General features: G+C 39.5%; 1 long non-coding RNA gene across 2 annotated transcripts in view; it reads right to left on the reverse strand.

The window, feature by feature from the left end:
* Positions 1-20,675, reverse strand: part of LOC110202178 (uncharacterized) — a 111,575-nt gene that overhangs the window by 45,960 nt on the left and 44,940 nt on the right. The gene's annotated exons all lie outside the window — the stretch shown is intronic.

Genomic DNA, 20,675 nt, shown 5'->3' on the forward strand with positions numbered 1-20,675 from the left:
TATGGAGGGCTCTTTTTTGTGTTTACTCATCCTTCCAGTCTTACTACCCAAATTCAGACTTTGTGTTAGATCCAAACACTGAGTACTTCTGGAAGAGGGCTATTACTGCTTTCTTGAGGTATTTGAGTGTGGTATCCCTCAAAGATCTCACGGGAAGTTCAGACTAGAGACCTAAAAACTTTGGACCCAAAACTGTATGATCCACTGAAAAGCCTGCTTTTCTGGTCTGCATTTGCAAGCTCTTGACCAAGTTTTGGGACTGGGCAGCACAACTGTGGGCTTGCCTCTGTTTGGACCTTCAGGAGCCTGCTGCTGGCCCTGACCTCTGTAGTTTACAGCAATAGAACTTCAGGTTCCCCATTGTTCTAAGCTCCTTACAGTGGTTATTCAGTTACAGGCTTGAGAATGAGCAGGGGGTGAAATCTGAGTCAACCCCTCACCCGAGGGTCAGAGTCACACAGCTAGTGCTCCCTTCTTGTTCCTGCTCCAGGACAGGTCCACAACAGTTTATTATCCCCTTGTCCAGCACCCCAAAGAGCAGGTCCTCTCTTCATTCTGCACTGGATCTGTGCCCCAGATCTAAGGTATAAGTGACAGAGATGCTTGTTGGCACTGTTCCTGCTCCTTGCAGTGTCAGGTCCCTCTGTGCTGTGTCCAGAATCTCTTCTGGCCTTAGTGCACAGCTGCTGGCCCCCTAGTTCAGCCTCCATGTTGGAAGGCTCTATGTGGTAGTTTCTTAGAAATATCCTGCCTCCAGTGTCCACAGACCACTGTCAGTCTTCCTATCTAGCTTGGTCCAATGTGAAAGATGAAGTGGTAACGTTATTCAAATGAACTTTATTTAAAGTCATAATTATATATAAAATGCAGTAATTGATTTCAACCTTAATGGAAATATGCAATGCAAATTTTTTTTAAAAGTTGTTAAATTTGGTTAGCATTATAATATAACAGGAAAAAATAAACTATATTTAGGATTTATTTATTAGTAGTTGTAGAAAATAAAAATTTTTAAATGACTGAATGCAGACCTAAAGATAAGCCTACACTGATGACATGATGAAAACATCATTATTGTCATTTAAAATATTTTAGCAGCACAGACTGACTTAACTGTCTTTTCTTTCTTTAAATCTTTATATATCATCTGGTAGGTGCAGAGAGTTTTATTCACTTCTAGGGAAATTTGCATGCTCACATTCTCACACAATGAACCAAGTATAGTTGGATACCTGGGGCATTGCCCAAAACATCAGTAATGCTTTAAACAGGATATTGTTGTTCTTGTACTATTTTTCAACAGCTAAGCTAAAACAAATTGAAGACTAGTCTTTGAAAACATCTTTAGTAACTCATACTTTCTTATTTGACTGCCAAAGAACTGGAAGTGATCAATGGTTGTAGCCTCTCAGAATGGGAGGACTGTGAGACTGATTTAAAAAAGCATTGTTTTATTTTTAAATTCCCTTCTGCATTACCTCCAAATAAAAGATTATCTATACACACTTTTAATCCAGGTTGAGTTTTTTCTTTCTTAGAAATTAAAGTTCTGGAAGAAATCCTTCACCTGAATAAGTGTGAAATTTGTTGATCAATGTATTCACCTTCTTTGATTATATTCTTCAAAACATCAGGCTATTTAGCTCCCATATTGTCTTCCTCTTGGTAATTTTAACATACAATTGAACTTAATTTTTAAAGCAATTGGATCAACCAATGCTTGCAGTAAAAGTTTCTTCAATATCCATTTCATTTTCATTTTTTCACTATTTTAAATAATCTTCAAGTTTTTGTCTGAATGGCTGCTCTGCTAGCAGGAATGCATTTTTAAAATTTCAATCTTCAATCCAAACAGCTAAAAGATGCTCTATTTCTGTCACTGTAACACTTTATTACTTCAGGTTGTCTGCAAACCAAAAAAAGCTGAAGCAACTTAGCCTTTTAAAAAAATTTTGTGTGCATTTTTTATAACATTCCACATCATATATTCAAGCATTCAGACAACTGGTCCTCTTTTAGAGTTACTATGACCACATTCATGACATTCTGTTACATCAAATTTTTGTTTTAATGTAATAATAAGATTCTTTTTTTTTTGTGCAAGCAGTGTTTCCAATCAGGAGTGTTATTCCTTTAGTCCAGACCGTTAAGGGCTCCTTTCAAAACCACTAACTTAACCCAACTGTTGGTAACATGGCACGAAGTAGCCCATTTAATACAAGCCAAAACTGACCTTGTAGAATTTCATAATTTGCACTAATTTGAATTTTGCATTATTTGAACTTGGGTTAATTGCAACCTTGTTGTACAAACCTGGACTAGAAAAATTACTGTGATCATTCTTTGTCTTTACCAATCAGCATTTGGCCTGGCATGATTTCTAGGTCTTTGTTGTATTAATTGTGATGAGAAGCTGGACTATACTGGTTAGGCTCCTTGATTATACCCATTTTCCAGATGAGAAAACCAGGATTCAGAATGGTTAATGTTATTTGACCATAGTAACACAGCTAGTGCTGTGAATGTCAGAACCTTGAAATCCCAAGCCTCAACCACACCTTTTTCATTATTATATACACATGCCTATTGACCTTGGAACTATTTTTTGCTCAGAGATCCAGGAGTGAGTGCAGAAGTGAAGGAGCTTATGCAATCTCTTTCCCTGAAGATCTTTAAGAAGAAAGGAGATGCCACCACTCCACACACCCACTTTTCTTTCATATGGACCAAGGCAGTATGCTTCATGGAGATTGGGGAACAGAACAGATGGCCTCGAGAGGCCCCTTCTATGAGTCAGACGCTAGAGTACATGTTTACCTTGGATCAAAAGTTAGTCTGGAAAGGCAGACAGGAGGGTAGCCCTGGCTCAATGCACTGAAAGCCAGAGCTTTCCGAGCCCCACAGCTCCCCACCTCTTGATACATCCCTAAGACTATCTGTGAATAGTTCTGTTTTAGAGGAACCAAGGATGAGTTGTCAAAGTTTCTGGAGCAGAAGGTGTAGGACCCCAAGAAATCTCATGCCCATCTTCCTCAGATCTCACCTCCCAAGGGCATCAGTCTGAAACCTAAGTGCACAGACTTAAGGAAAGTTCAGGTGGCTACTCTGCAGAGAGCTTGGGAGGGAAGAATTAGACAAACGATATAGCATCCCAGAGTAGAGAGTCTTTAAAAACTATTGAACTCAGCAGATCTTTCTGGATCACAGAACCCCAGTGTGCTGGCAACTGCTGAGAGTGGGATGAGGGAGAGAGGGAAGAGATCTTAGAGGTCTTCTATTCCAACCCCTACCCAGTGTAGGTATTCCCTCTACAGCATCCCTAAAAAGTGGTCATCCAGCCTGCACTGAAGACAATGGGAAATGTGAAACTCACTACCTCCTGAAGCAGCCCCTTTCACTTACGCACCCGTTCTGATCATTCCTTATGTGTGACCCACCATCAGCCTCCTTGAATCACTAGAATGTGAGCACCTTGAGGGTAGAGACTTTTTTTTTTCTTGGAATCCCCAATATTTGGCACAGTGCCTAGCACATAGTAGCCACTTAACAAATGCTTGTTGATTTTCACAGGAATCTATTTATCATAAGATTTGAGAGTCAGAAGGGACCTAGAGATCATCTATTCAAACCTTCTTACTTTACAGGTGAGGAAAGTGAAGCCCAAAGAGGTTAGTGACTTGCCGAAGGTCACAAGGTTTGAGTCAGGATCTGAACCCATGACTCCTGCTTTCAAATCTAGTGTTTTTTCTACTCCCAAATGCAGTCTCATCCCTTGGAAGAGAAGGGAAAGGAAAGAACAAACATTTATATAAATATTTATATAGCATCTACTATATGCCAGGCACTGTGTTAAGGCACTATACAAATATTATTTCATGTAAACATCACAAAAACCCTGCAAAGTAGGTGCTATTATTACCCCCATTTTACAGTTAAGTAAACTGAGACAGACAGAGGTTAAGTGACTTGCCCAGGGTTACACAGCTAGTAAGTGTCTGAGGTCAAATTTGAACTCATATCTTCCTGACTCTAAGCCCAGCCCTCTATACGCTGCAGCACCACCTAGTTGCCTCCTTGGTCCTATATTTGCCCATAGACACAACCATGAATAATTTCACTACCTTTTTCATAACCTCTCAGTTATGTAAAGAGAATTATCATCCTCCCAACCAACTCTTTTATTCTTTAATCTAAACACTCATTTTCTTTAGCACATTATTACTTAGCATCTTGACTATTAAGCTCAGAAAAGAGTTACAGGAAAGGGGGTGAGGAAGCACTGAGGACATCACAGTTTTTAACAAAAAATTGTAAGAACACCATGTATTAGGATGGACTAGAGCCAATGGACTAAAAAGGGGACTAATGGGACCCATAAGGCTCTAGGTTGTCCAAGGAAAAGTGCCTAGATCATCTGATGAGGGTTGCTAAGAAACAAGCTGAGAGAATTATGGGGGAGGTGGAGGGATCCTCCAAACACCTCCCACCAGCCAAATACACCTGAAATGATGGCTGGAGGGATGGGCACTGGAGAAAGCAACAATACCTTCATGAACTACCTGGTTGAAAGGGGAGAAGGCAGGAAAAGGGCCTCCTCCGGAGACCTTCCAGGCCAGATTTACCTCTACGGCGTTTATATCTGGCTCCTGATCCATCTGCTGAGCTGCTTACTCCAAAGTCAGTCTTTCTCCCTCCTAAGGAAGAGATCTGATAACTCAAGGAGAAGAGGTTCCTGATGGGAAGAGAGGAGGCAAGTATTTGTGAACCAGTAAGAATGGGAGGGAAAAGAAGGGAAGAAAAGGAGTCAGATCTATCTCAAACTCGTTATGTCCAAAATGGAACTTGTTATCTTTCCCTGACAAATGTTCCTCTATTTCAAACTTCCCTCTGACTCTTTTTCAACTGTGAATCCTTGCTTTTTAACTATCTGTATTGTCAGTCCTAATTATACTTACTGTTGGACAAGTTCCACAGGGTGCCCATTCAGATGCATTTTGAAATGCTGGCAATGGACATTGTTCATTGGACAGGGATGAATGGACAGGAATAGATGGATTTCATGAATGGATATCTTCCAGGAAGTTCTGCTGTGTCTTGGGGTGATGCAATCAATGCAATGTCATCTACAAACAGGAATATCTGGAGGACCTCACCATACATGTGGGCTCTTTCCTTGACCTAGAGTTTTCCCTGTATCTCCTCCATCACAGAGGTGAATACATTTGGCAAGTATATATCTGTCTCATTTGAACCTTGCCTAATATTTATTAGACAACTAGGCAGCAAAGCAGATAGATTGTTGCACCTGGAGTCAAGAAGACTTGAATTTAAACCCAGCTTCAGACACTAGCTATGTGACCCTGGGCACCTACCTTCCAGAGTTGTTGTGAGGGTAAAATTAGACTGTATTTCTAAAGTGCTGCATAAATTACCTATTATCTTTTATATAATTATTATTGAAAACATTATTTTTGTTGTTATATCTTCCAAGGAAACTTGAATGATTAAGATACATGGGTGGAGACATCTTGCTATAAAAGAGCCTGGAAGGTTTTTTTTCTACCACCAAGTCAAATGTTTTTCCATAATCAGCAAAAAATAAGCACAATGGAATCTTATGTTCTCTACATATTGTGCATATAAAGTAATTTTACAAAGTTGTCATTCTTTCTGTATTTTACTTTTAAAACTCAGAAAGAAGACATACAGAGAGATAGATATAAATATAGAATTCCACTCTAAATAACTACAAAGTGCATAAAATGTTTGAGAGCCAATCTACCAATACACATTCAGGATGTATAAGCATATAATTGCAATACAGTTTTTATCATAATAAAGTAAGGCTTACATAATCAGAGATGGCTAGGCTTTGCCAATCTAATGAAATGACGATGCCACCTAATTTATAGATATGGCAGTATGCCACTCAAACTATCAAGGGATCACTTTATAGAACTAGGCAAAATAATTAAAAATTTGTCTTGAAAAACAAAAGTTAAAAATAAAGGAAGGTGGCCTAGCTATACCAGTTCTCAAACTATATTATAAAGCAGTCATCATCAAAACAGTGGTACTGGTTGAGAAATAGACTGGTTGATCATTGGAACAGATTAGGTACACACTATACAGTAAGTAATGACCACAGTAATCTAGTGTTTGATAAATGCAAAGATTCCAGCTTTTGGAACAAAAACTCACTATTTGACAAATACTGCTAGGAAAAACGGAAAGCAATTCAGCTTAAACTAGGTATAGACCAACATCTCACAACATATACCAAGATAAGGTCAAAATGGATACATGATTTAGAAATAAAGGATGATAACATAAGCAAATTAGGGGAGTACGGAATAGTTTACTTGTCAGATCTATGGCTATGGGAAGAATTTATGACCAAACAAGAGGGGGGGGGAGAGGAGAGATGACTATGGGATATACAATGGATAATTTTGATTATATTGAAGTAAAAAGGTTTTGCACAAACAAAACCAATACAACCAAGATTTGAAGGAAAGCAGAAAACTGGGGAAAATTTTATAGCAAGTTTCTTTGATAAAGGTCTCATTCCTCAAATAGAGAATTGAATCAAATTTATAAGAATACGAGACATTCTCTAATTGATAAATGGTTAAAGGATATGAACAAGCAGCTTTCAGATGAAAAAATCTAAGCTATGTAGTCATGGGGAAAAAAGCTCTAAATCGCTATTGATTAGAGAAATGCAAATTAAAACAACTCTGAGGTACCACCTCACACCTATCAGATTCACTAGTATGACAGAAAGGGGAAATGACAAATGTTGGAGAGGATGTGGGAAAATTCAGACTTTAATGTACTGTTGGTGGAGTTGTGAACTGATCCAACCATTCTGGAGAGCAATTTGGAGCTATGCCCAAAGGGTTTATAAAACTGTGTATACCTTTTTACCCAGCAAAACTACTACTAGGTCTGTATCCCAAAGAGATTTTATTTATTTATGTATGTATTTGTTTGTTTGTTTGTTTGTTCATTTATTTATTTATGTTTAAGCTAGGCAATGGGGTTAAGTGACTTGCCCAGGGTCACACAGCTAGTAAGTGTTATGTATCTGAGGACAGATTTGAACTCAGGTCCTCCTGAATCTAGGGCCGGTGCTCTATCCACTGCACCACCTAGCTGCCCCTCAAAGAGATTTTTTTAAAAAAGGAAAAGACCTATATGTACAAAAATATTTACAGCACATTTTTTGTGGTGGCAAAGAACTGGAAATTAAGGGTATACCCATCAATTGGGGAATGGCTGAACAAGTTGTGGTATATGATTGTGATGAAATACTATTGTGCTATAAGAAATGATAAGCAAGATGCTTTCAGAACAAACCAGGAAAGAGTTACATGAATTGATACAAAGTGAAGTGAGCAGAGCCAGGAGATCATTGTATACAGTAACAGCGATATTGTATGACGATCAACTGTGAATGACTTAGCTATTCTCAGCAACGCAATGTTATAAGACAATTTCAAAGGATTTATGATGAAAAATGCTATCCACCTCTAGAGAAAAAAACTGATGGAGTCTGAAAACAGATTGAAGCATACTTTAAAAAAAAACTTTTTTGTGTTTTTTTTTTTGGTCTGTTTCTTCTTTCACAACTAATACGGAAATGTTTTGCATGACTGCACATGTATAACCTATATCAAATTGCTTGCCCTTTCAATGAGAGAGGGAGAGAGAAAATTTGCAGCTCAAAATTCTAAAAAACCTGTTACAATTATTTTTACATATAATTGGAGAAATAAGATATTTTTAAAAGTTAAGAACCTCAAGCAAAATAATGGGGAAAAAAGTAGGAATAAATGGAGTCTAGCAGTACTAGATATCAAATAGTATTATAAAGTAGTAATCTGGGAGTTCCCTATACCAATAAAATCACAAGTTCAAAAAATTTTTCCTATCCCCATCTGGTACTGGTTGAATACAGGGAAAGCCAACCTATGGATCAGACTAGGTATTCAAGACTCAAATTCAGTTGAACATCATAGCTTAGTATTCAATGAAACCAAGGAAACAGACAACTAGAGCAAGTACTCCTTATCAACAAAAGCTGATGGGAAAACAATTTAGCAGAAATTGGATTTAGATCAATGTCTTTTTGCCATATATCACTACGTTTATCAAATGGACACTTGGCCTGAAGAGAAAAGGTTATACCATAAAAATATTAAATGAGAATGAAAGGTGATAATTTTTACAACAATGGCAAGGGGAAGAATTCATAACCAAAAAAGAATAATGGTTATTGTATAAGATAAAATAGGCACTTTCTGTTAAATAAAATTAAGAAGTTTTTGCATGAACAAAATCAATGTAGCTAGAAAAAGAAAATGTGGAATGGGGAAAATCTTGGCATCAAATATATATAATAAAAGTCTAATATCCAAGTTATACAAGGAATTGATATAAATACATAAAACCAAGAGACATTCCCCAAAAGAAAAGTGGTCAAAGGAATGTGCAGTTTTCAAATTAGGAACGCAAACTATCAACAAACATTGGAAAGAAGATTCTAAATTACTATTAATAAGAGAAATGCAAATTAAAACAAGTTCCATCTGGTTGGCAAAGGTGATAAAAAATGAAAACACTAAATGTGGTAGGGACTATGGGAAAACAGACATACTGACATATTGGTAAAGGTGTGAAGTGGTATATCCACTCTAGAAAACAATTAACAATTACAGCAGGAAAAGTCACTAAACGGTACAATCCTTTGATGTAACCATGTCACTACTGGACACATATCCCAAGGAGGGTAAGGACCTCTAGATACAAAAGTAATTACAGCAGCACTTTTTGTGGTAGCAAAAACCTAGAAATAATGGGGGATTAATGCAATGATGAACTGGGTAATGGTTGAATGAATTTTGGTACTTGAATTTAATGGGATAGTATCATGTTAGAATAAGTGATGAATTAAAAAAAAATACTTGAGAAGTCTTATGTGAAGTAATACAAAGTGAAGTGACTAGAACCAGGAATACAATGTACACAAAATCACAATAACGTATAGTAAAGGAACAACAAAACTTTGAAAGATGAACTTAGATCAATGCAGTGACAGGTCTTGGTTTCAGAGGACAGATGGTTAACCATACCACCCTTCTCTCATCACAAAGGTCAGGCAATCAGTCAATCAGCATTTATCAATTACCTGCTATTTGCCAGGCACGGTGCTAAGCCCTAAGTATACAAGGAAAGTCCTCAAATTGTTTCTGCTCTCAAGTATTTTACAATCCAAAAGAGGAGACAACCTGTAAATAACTAAGTACAAATGAGACATATACAGGCTAAATTGAGAGTAGTCTCAAAAGAAACTAAGATTAAGGAGGATCGGGATTTGTTTCTTGCAGAAGGTAAGACTTAGACTATGACTTAAAGAAAATCAGGAAGTAGAGATGAGGGGGGAAAGAGTTACAGAAATGGGGGACAGTTAGAAAAATGCTGGACACAAATCAGTATCACTGGATCACAGAATATGTGAAGGAGGGAAGTAAGGTGTGAGAAGGCTGGAGTGATATATGTATTGGAGTGAGGAGAGATCAATCAGCAGGCTATTTCAACAGTCTAGGGGTGAGGTAATGATGGCCTCCAACAATATTGTGGCAGTATCAGTAGAGACAAGGTGGTGGTAGTGGTGGTATATGGTAGATGTTATGAGGGTAGAGATTACAGAACTTGAAAACTGATTAGATATTGGGGGTGAGAGAGAGTAAGCAAATGAGGATTACACCTAGGTTGTGAGCCTGGGTGACTGGGAGAATAGTAGTACACTCAACAATAATAGGGAAGATAGGAATAGGACAAGGTTTGGTTGGAAAGAAAATGGAATTCAGATTTGGACATGTTGAGTTTTACACAACTATGGGACATCCAGATCAAGACATTTAATAGGATGTTGGAGATGTAAGACTGGATTTTGGAACAGAGGTTAGGACTGGACAAATAGATCCAAGAGTCATCTGCATAGAGATGGTAACTGAAACCATGGGAGCTGATGAGATCAACAAGTGAAACAATATAAAGGGAGGGAAAAAAAGAAGTCCCAGACACCCATGGTTAGCAGATGGGTAGAGAATCAGGAAAGGAGACTGAGAAGGAGTGATCAAATAGGTGGGACCAGAACCAGGAGAAAGCAGGGGGACTAAAAACATCTAGAAAGAAGGGAGTATCATAAGGAGAAGTTAATCAACAAAGCCAAAGACTGGAGTGAGAAGAGACCATTAGATTTGGCAATCAAGAGATCATTAGTCATTCCGAGAGAGCAGAGTCAGTTTAATGATAATTCATAAGCCAGAATTCAAAAGGTGACAAGGAAAGTAAGAGGAAAGGAAGTGGAGATACTTATTGTAGATAGCCTTGTCAAGGAGTTTGGCCATAAAAGGGAGGAGAGACATAGGATGATACCTAGTGGAAGAGGATGGGGGACACATGGGCATGTGTGCAGTTGGGGAGCAGCCAGTAGACAGGGATAAAATGAAGATTAGTGAGAAAAAGAAGAAATAGTTGGGACAATTTGCTGAAGAAGATGGGACAGAATGGGATCACTTGTTCTTGTAGAAGGGTTTTCTTTGGCAAAGAGAAAGACAACCTCTTCATGTGAAACAGGAGCGGAGGAGGAGATAGTGGGGTATGAGTGATGTGAGAGGAGGTCCATGGGAGGAAAAAGCACTCTTACGACTGGCCTCATTTTTTAGTGAAATATGAGGCAAAGTTCTCAACTGAGGGAGGGAGGGAGGGAGGAGGGGACCTGGGAGAGTTTAAGGAGGGATGAAAAGACTTGTAAAAGCAGCTGTGGTGAGTGGGATAGTGAATTGATTAAGGAGGATGAAAAAGACTGCCTTGCTACAGTGAGGGCCCAGTTGAGATTATGTAACATAAAACTGCAGTGGATCCAGTCAGCACAATTTTGTTATTCTCCACCTACATTGCACAGCATGTGAGTAAAGCATTGGAAGGAGGGAAAGGAGTGGAAGGTGGGAATAATCCAAGGTTGGGGTCTGGAGGGGCAAGATCTTTGTCAGGACAAAGGTACAAAACAGTCAAGAAGACAGTGAGAGCTGAACTGGTTCATCAAGGGGTCATGATGGGGAATGACAGAGTATAGCCAGTGCGAGGGGCACTGACAGGTGGAGGGACTGGTGGTCACAGTGAGGAGGAAGAACAAGGTTTGGAGTTACAAGGCAGAGGGAGAGGTAGAATGACAGCAGAATATGATCAGATAAAGCCATTTCAGAGTTTGTGACCCTGAACAAGTGTTTGTGAATGATGGCAAGATCAAGGGTATGACCATGTCTGTGCTGCATAGCTGTAGTGGCGTGGAGGAGTAGGTCATGGGAAACGAGCACACTGAGAAATTGGAAGGCAGCACATGTTGTCAGACATGGTCAGTGTTGGTTTGTTTTACTTAAGTTTTCTTCTTCACTTCAAGGGAGGAAGATAGGGAGGGAAGGTAGAGAAAGATATTGTTGGGGATTTGGGTCAATGGGAAAGGGTAGCATTGTAAAAAGTAATAAAACAAAAAATAAAGAGAATTTCCAGTACGGAATTAGAGAGTTGAGGAGAATAAGTAGCGAATAGTTGTCACTATTTTCTTGGTAAAAATGGAGGCAAATTCCTCTGGTGAGGAAAACTGGTGGAAGAGGTCTTAGGAGCTTGAGAAAAAATAAGGTTTGCAATGGATCGCACAGGGAGAGGGAAAGAGTTGACCAAGGAAAGAAAAAGGCAGCGATGCAACAGGGATGATCCAACTGAAACTGGACAACATAAATCATCCTGGATTCCTCATTCCATTTCACTCCCCATATCCAATCCATTCCCAAGGCCTGTCATCTCAACCTTTCCAATATCTCTGGTATACATCCCCTTCTCTCCTCTGACACTGCCACTGATGAAGGCTCTGTCACCTTTTACAACCCATTACTTGGACTTCTGAAATAGCATCCTGGTTGGTCTCCCTGACTCAAGTCTTTTTCCACTCCAGTCCATCCTCCATTCAGCTATCAAACTGATCTTCCTAGGGTATAAGTCTGACCATGTCACCTTCCTTAGTCAATAAATTTAGATGGCATCTTATTATCTCCAGCATCAATCAATTAACATTTGTTAATTGCTTACTGTGTTGCCAGGCACTGTGCTAAGTGCTAGGGATAGAAAAAGAGGTAAAAGACAGTCCCTGTCCTCAAGGAGCTCGCAATCTGAGAGGGGAAACAACATACAAACAAATACATACATACATACATATCTATCTATCTATCTATCTATCTATCTATCTATATATATATATATAGATAGATAGATAGATATGCATATTTGTATGTATAACAAGCTATATACAAGATAAATAGAAAATAATAAAAAGAGGGAAGGCATTAGAATTAAGAGGGGTTGGGGAAGGCTTCCAGAAGGTGAGACTTTAGTTGGGACTTTAAAGGAGCCATAGAGGTCAGCATACAGAGTGACACCTCTTGACACTGAGAATTTTCACTACTTTTCCCCTGTATTAGGAATTTTCTCTACCTGGACTCCCATCTTCACCCAATGGATTTTCTGGCTTCCTTCAACTCCTAGCTAAAACCTCACCTTCTGTAAGAGTCTTCCCTGATTCCCTCAATGCTATTGCCACTTCTCTGTTGATTATCTTCAGTTTGTCTTGTACTTCTCTTGTTTGTACATGTTTATTTGCATGTCATCTTCCCTATTAAACTTCCAGCTCACTGAGAAAAAGTGTTGTTTTTGTCTTTCTTTGCACCCCCACTGTTTAGTACAGTGCCTCCCACATAGTAGATGATTAATAAATGCTTGTTGACTGAATAAAAAAGTAAGTCTCCCTTTAAGAACCATAGTCTAGTGGGGAGTAGACAGATGGAATGGGATCAAGGATGTGCCTAAAACCAAGTATAATTCAAGGTAGGACTCAAATCAGAGTATGTATTCCAATCCACTCCAATCCATCCTCCATTCAGCCACTAACGTGACTTTCCTAAAGTACAGGTCCAATTATGTCACTTACCTACTCAATAAACTCCAACGGTTCCCTATTGCCTCCAGAATCAAATTTTTTAAATGCTCTGTTTGGCACTCAAAGTCCATCACAACCTAGCCCCCTCCTTCCTTTCCAGGCTTCTTATACCTTACTCCCTAACAGGTACTCTTCCATCTAGTGACAATGACCTTCTGGCAATTCCACAAACAAGACACTCCAGGTCTCAGCTCTGGGTATTTTCTCTGGCTGTCCCCTGTGCCTAGAATACTCTCTCTCCTCTGCTCTGACTGACCTCTCTGGCTTCTTTTAAGTCCCAACAAAAATCTCTTCTTTTATTGGAAGCTTCCCCAAACACTCTTTATTCTAGTTGCTTCCCTCTATTAATTATTTCTTGTTTATCCCATATATAGCTTGCTTTGTATACATTTGTTTGCATATTGTCTCCTCCAGTAGACAGTAAGCTCCTTGAATGCAAGGGAGTATCTTTTACCTCCTTTTGTATCCCCAGTGCTTAGCACAGTACCTGACACATAGTAGGTGCTTAATAAATATTGATTGATAGATTGCAAATAAAGTATGCCTTGAAAAATTCAAAGTTTCATATAAAAGGCAGTAGTCATTAGACCTTGAGAGTAGCAAAGGAGAGATCCAAGACATCATAAGAAATTTGAGGAGGGAGAGAACATTTTCAGGTTTGGGTCCAGGGAAGGCTTCCTGGAGGAGGCCCCAATTGAGCTGGGATATACATGGGAAGAAGGAATAGAGATCTAGTGGAGATGAGAGAGAAAAAAAGTCTCTTCCCAACCTAGGGGACCATGCAAGCAAAGTGTTACAAAGTTGGGGGAGGACAAGCAGAAAGGAAGAGTTCAGTAGGCCATAACCTCACAGGGACATGGGTGGGGCAGGAATCTGATCCTCAGGAAATCAAAGGATACTTTATAAATTAAGAGAGGCAGCAGGGATCAATGAAAGAGCACTGACTTGAGAATCAAGAGCTTGGGTTCAAATCCTGGTCCTCTAAGACCTTGGGGAAACCTCCTTGTCCTCATGTGTAAGGGGTTGGACTACATAACCTCTGAGGCCCTTTTCTTGTTCTGACATTTTATATTCCAGTGCTCCTTCCAGATCTGGTCTGAATCAAGCACTTACTATGTGTAAAGGTCTGTGCTAAGTGCTGGGGATACAGACACTAAAGTAAGACTGTCCTTGTTCTCAAGTAGCTGCCATTCTAATGGAGAAGACAACATATAGAGAAGGTTCCAGATGTAAGTCACTGGAAAGGCCCCATGGTCTTTTATATGTGGTGGCAAGACAGATGTTAATGCCTTTTTTAAAATGTTATTTCCAGGGCAGTTAGGTAGTGCAGTGGATAGAGCTCTGGCCTTGGAGTCAGGAGAACCTGAGTTCTGGCCTCAGACACTTGACATTTACTAGCTGTGTGACCCTAGGCAAGTCACTTAACCCCACTGCCTAGCCAAAAAGCAAAAACAAAAAAACAAACAAATAAAAAATGTCATTTCCACTGAAAATTAAATTTGGTTTCTGATGTTAAAGCCAAGGGCTTTGGGGACAAGAAGGTTTTTTCTGGGTCTTTAGTAGATGTGGCTGTAGCACCCACAGGAGCAGTTGCTGGGCTGCCTGTATCCCCACAGGGTGGCTGCCCCAGATGATGGCTGTGGTTCTGGGCTAGAAACACTGTTTGCCCAAAGGCCCTTGGATTCAGAAGCCTGGGCTGTCTCCATCAGTCCAAGAAAGATGGTGGTGTTGGTGGTGGTGGTGATAGTGATGGTGGTGGTGGTGATGGTGATGATGGTGATGGTGGTGATGTTGGTGGTGGTGGTGGTTGGGGGGGTGGCAACAGTGATTCAATTTAGTTGAAATAACTGGCCTCCTGTCTCTCCCTCAGGGTTCCTCACTGCTTCAGCTAGGCTGGCTTGCCTTCCCTTCGAATAAGACTTTCTGCTAGGGCAGCTGGTCCCTTCTCCACAAGAGTGGATTCCCTGGCTGATAAGTGTTGGAGGGTTGCTCTGGAAGCTGGACCAGTGGTCTGGGGCAAGGGGAGTTGCTGGCACTTCCAGGGCTCTTGTGCTCACCAGCCTGTTGGTGGTGGTAGTTGTTGCTGGTGGTATGAGGAAAGTGGGCCCCTTTTCCACAATGATTTCCTCTGATTAAGAACATATCCTCCCACTCCCACCCCCAACCCCCATCCCCAACCAAGGCCAAATTAATTGAGCCAAGAGGCCACTTCTGTCTCTGTCTCTCTATCCAAGTGCCTGACAGTGGCATCTTTCTCCTGTAGTTGACCTGTTGCATTTGAGAAAGACTTGTCTGCAGGGGTCTTTGTTCTTTTAAGGCCCAGATTCCTCTCACTAAGCAGCAAGCCAAGCTATGGCCCAGAACTAGGCACCACTTCTGTCTCTTCTGTGCTGCATGTTGAGTGCACGTATATGTGTGGAGACTGAGGAGAGTGGGGGAAAGAAGAAGAGTCCCAAGGAAACAAGCCATTCCTTCTGTATGGGTTCCCCTCCTTGCTTCACGTGCTCAGTGGATAGAGAGCTGGGCCAGGAGTCAGGAAGACCTGAGTTCAAATCTGGTCACAGACACTGACTAGCTGTGTGACCCTGGGCAAACTATTTAACCTTAGTTTGCCATAATCCACTAGAGAAGGAAATGGCACACCACTTCAGTATCTTTGTCAGGAAAACCCTATGGAGAGCATTGGCATGCTATGATCCACAGGGTCATGAAGAGCTGGACATAACTGAACAACTCCTTGCTTCACCACTGGAGAGAGCAGGTTTTGGCTGGGGACTTGAGGAATAAGCTCACTGCCAGATGCTGAGGGTGAGCCTCGAGACCTAGAAACACCAATTGGACTTAAGTGCCTTGTGGGCTGCTGCCCTTTTGGCTTTCTATGGAAGAGTGGGTTCAGGAAAAGGGGGCTCCTTTCTGCTCCCTGTTCTAGTACATTGCAGACAGGTTCCCAAATGCCTGAGGGCCTCTGGGAATCAGAATGCTAGAGATATGAGACCCAAGTCCATAGGCTAAAAGGGACTTTGGAAGATGAATGTCAGAACTGGGAGGGTCCTTAGATCAGAAAGCATCCACATGCAAAAATGTGGCGCTTCACTGATTATCCCACCCCCTTCAAAGTAAATACAGTTGATCCTCAACTTTCCCAGGGGTAACTCCTAGAAAACCGTGTGAAAGTAAAAAATATTAATGTTGATACATTGAACCTATGGGAAATAGGGGATTTGCCAAAGATCCAAGCTTTTGGAACAAAAACTCATTATTTGACAAAAACTGCTGGGAAAACTGGAAAACAGTATGGCAGAAACTAAGTACAGACCAACATCTCACACTGTATGCCAAGATAAGGTCAAAATGGGTACATGATTTATACATAAAGGATGATTTAAACAAATTAGGAAAGCATGGAATAGTTTATCTGTCACATCTATGAATAAGGGAAGAGTTTAAGAACAAAAAAGATATAGAGAGCACTATAAAATGTAAAATAGACAATTCTGATTGTATAAAATTAAAAAGTTTTTGTATAACTATAACCAATGAAATCAAGATTAGAAGGAAAGCAGAAAACTGGGAAACAATTTTTGCAACAAATATCTATGATAAAGGCCTCATTTCTCAAATATATAGAGAACTGAGTCAAATTTATAAGAATACAAGTTATTCCCCAACACATAAATGGTAAAATATATATATGAACAGGCAGTTTTCAAAGAAACCAAAGCTATCTGTAGTCATGTGAAAAAATTCTCTAAATCACTATTGATTAAAGAAATGTAAATTAAAACAACTCTGAGGTACCACCTCACATCTATTGGATTGGCTAATATGACAGAAAAAAGGAAATGATAAATGTTGGAGGGATGTGGGAAAACTGGGACACTATTGCACTGTTGGTAGAGTTGTGAACTGATCCAACCATTCTGGAGAGCAATTTGGAACTATGCCTAAAAGGCTATAAAATTGTGCACACCCTTTGATCCAGCAATACCACTGCTAGGTCTGTATCCCAAAGAGATTAAAAAAGTTAAAAAAAGTTCTATGCGTACAAAAATATTTATAGCATCTGTTTTTGTGGTCGCTAATCACTAGAAATCAAGGGAATGCCCATTAAATGGGAAATAGCTGAACAGGTTGTCATATATGATTGTGATGGAATATTATTGTGCTATAAGAAATGACAAGCAGGATGATTCCAGAGAAACCTGGAAAGACTTACATGAACTGACACAAAGTGAAATGAGCAGAAGAACATCGTACATAGTAACAGCAACACTGTATGATGAATTGTGAATGACATTTTCTCTCAGCAATACAGTGATCCAAGACAATTCAAAATGACTCATGATGAAACATGCTATTCCCCTCCAGAGAAAGGAATGATATTATCTGACAACAGACCAAAGCATTCTTCCTCCCGTCCTTCCTATTTCTCTTCCTTCCTTCCTTCCTTTCTTTCTTTCTTTCTTTCTTTCTTTCTTTCTTTCTTTCTTTCTTTCTTTCTTTCTTTCTTTCTTTCTTTCTTTCTTGTTTCAGTCTTCTTATATAAAATGACTAATATGGAAATATTTTACATAAATGCATATGTATAACCTATATTGGATTGTTTACTGTCTCAGCGAGGGAGAAGGTAAAGGAGGGAGGGAGGGATAGAATTTGGAGCTCAAAACTGTAAAAGAAAAACAAATGTTAAAAATTGTTTTAACATGCAATTTGGGGAAAAAGTAAAATATTTAAAAAAGAGGAAAGAGGGGGCTTGGTTCCTGCCACCACTAAAAACTGTAATGTTTCACTAGAGATTGCTGAAAATACACTTTTCTGAATGTAATTCTTTATAGCAAAACATTAATTCTGATAATATGCACTTTTCTTAACACAGCAACCATGAAATAACCCATAAAATGCATTACACAAAATAAAACTGGTAATATGCAAAACTTTTTTTCTCGCTAGTAATTCCCTAGTATTCTGTGACCTTTTGGGCTAACATCTCAGTTAAAAAAAACCCAACACTGATTTCAGACAATATTCACTTTTCATGACACGAAATTTATAGTACCATAAATACTGTACAGAAAATAAAATTCTTAAAACCAAAACATTCTTTAACCTTAATCTTACCTTCCACTATGTCAGATGGTGTTGTGAGGACATTGTACTGTATACTACATAGCTAAAAACTTCTCTACCTTGGCCACCCTCTGAAAACCAAGGGAGAAGTTGCTGGGACTTCAATGTTGCTGTCTGAAGACCTTGAGACTGGTCATGACACCATCTTAGAGCCCAAAGACTTCCACTACCTTTTGGGGGTATAACTGCAACATAAAACTTGAGTTTTAAAGGCAAACAATGAAAATATGCAATGAAAGCACAGGGAGCTCTTTATCTACAACTGCAGGGTGAACAGGACCAGTGAGTACCTAAAAGGATGCCAGCCACTCCACAAATCTGTGCTCATTGTGCCTCTCATTTTTTTCTCTACTTCATATAGCTGCAAATGTGTGAGGCTGCCAATGTGAACATGAAAATGATGTTACTAATAAAATCACGTGAATTCTTGAAGTTGTTAGAGTTAAATGCTTATTGACTGTAAATACAAGAACAGTTATTAATTGAATCAACTGATCAATCAGAACCAAGTGACAACAACATCTGTATGTCTTCTAGACTCAATCAGAAGCACCACTTTAAGGGACTTGGTCATGCCTTTAGGAACTTGCATGAAAGACAGGACTCATCCCAGAAAAAAGATAGAGATTCCTAGTGTTTGGAAGGAGAGAGGAAAGAGCAGAGTCATAGCAAGCTGAGCCAAGAACTGGCAGAGCTGGGTCAACCAGCAACAGGAGAAAGAGAAGGTAGGACTGGGTGCTGGCAGAGAAGGAAAATATCAAAGATGGACACTGGATCTATGAGTATCTCAGAGTGGAAAGCTCAGCTGCTGCCACCAGTGTACCCATCCACTCAAGGCCTAAGGAAAGTTCCAAGAAGAGGTCTGCTCCTTCTCCAACTTCTCTTAATGCCTATCTAGTAATAGACACTATAGTATAATCTGTTATTTAGTCACACAAAGGTTTCCAATAACCTGAATTTTGCTTCAACCAAAAAGAGGCCAGGGGTTAATAGAGACAGATATAAATGTCAATTTAGGCAGAACCCAACTCTGCCTAAATGTTATGAATTTTCCTAACCCATAAGGTTTCATCTAAAATAACTTCCTTAATGTTGCAGAAGGGAGAACCACATGGACCAAATGGGGAATTATATTGACTCTAGACTCACTTTTAAAATAGGCTAATTAAAGCCATGATGGTGGAGTAACAGGAACTTACTTGAACTCTCCCAAATTCCTCACCAAACAACTTTAAAAGAACTCCTCAAATCGAATTCTGGAGCAGCAGAAACAACAAAAGATCAGGATGAAACAATTTTTCAGTTCAAGACAACCTAGGAGGTTGGCAGGAAAGGTCCATCTTACCAGGGTGGTGGTAGGCCCCAGGAACACACCACAGGGCAGTAAGCTTCAGGAACTCTCAGCCCATGGTAAGGAGGTCAGACAAGTGGTCAGAAAGAAATTACAGGGGACTCTTTGCTGGTACTGGGTGCAGGACATTGATGAATTGCTCATAAACAGTTCCAGGTCATGGTCCCAGGACAAAAGGAAACAGCAGCACACTGGCACATTGGCACTTGTAGTCTCGGGGGAGCAGGAGCCCAAGTCACAGTTCCAGAGCAGACAGGAATGTTTGTGGAGGCTCTTAGGCCAGAACACAGGCCAGGAGAACAGTAACCACACCTCTCTTTAGATCATACCTCCTTGGAAGAACTGAAAAACTTTCGAGCCTGCAGAAGTAGCTCTGAAAACAGCAGCAAAAAAGACCTGAAGTTTGGGACAGTGCCCCCTCCACTTCAGGAATAGAGTCCAACTTTAGCATAAAGTTAAAAGACTAAATAGACTAGAAAAATGAGAAAACAGCAACAAGAAAATAATCTTACCATAGAAAGTAACTATGGAGGCAGATCAAAGCACAAATCCAGAAGAAGACAATGAAACCAAAGTAGAGACATGCAAAGTCTCAAAGAAAAAATGTCAATTGGATACAATCTCTAAAAGAATTCCTGGAAGAGCACAAAAAGTATTTTAAAAATCAAATAACAGAGGTAGAGGAAAATTAAGAAAAGAAATGAGAGTGATATGAGAAAAGAGAGTCAAGAGCATGGTAAAAGAGGCATAAAAAATACCAAAGAAAATACCTTAAAAAGCAGAATTGGCCAGATGGGAAAAGAGGTACAAAAATTCACCAAAGAAAAGAACTCTTTAAAAAACAGAATTGACCAAATGGGGAAAGGGTACAAAAGCTCACTGAAGAAAATAATTCCTTAAAAATTAGAATTGGGCAAGCAGAAGGTAATGACTCTATGAGATATTGTGAAACAATAAAAATAAAATAAAATTAATGAAAAATAGAATAAAATTTGAAATATCTTATTAGGAAAGCAACTGACCTGAAGATAGGAGAGATAATTTAAGAATTATTGGACAATTCTGAAAACCACAATCAAAAACAAGCCTAGATATCATAATTCAAGAAATTATCAAGGAAAACTACCCTGATACTCT

This window comes from Phascolarctos cinereus, unplaced genomic scaffold (genome assembly GCF_003287225.1).
Source record: "Phascolarctos cinereus isolate Bilbo 61053 unplaced genomic scaffold, phaCin_HiC Scaffold_8;HRSCAF=390, whole genome shotgun sequence".
Classification (NCBI taxonomy): Eukaryota; Metazoa; Chordata; class Mammalia; order Diprotodontia; family Phascolarctidae; genus Phascolarctos; species Phascolarctos cinereus.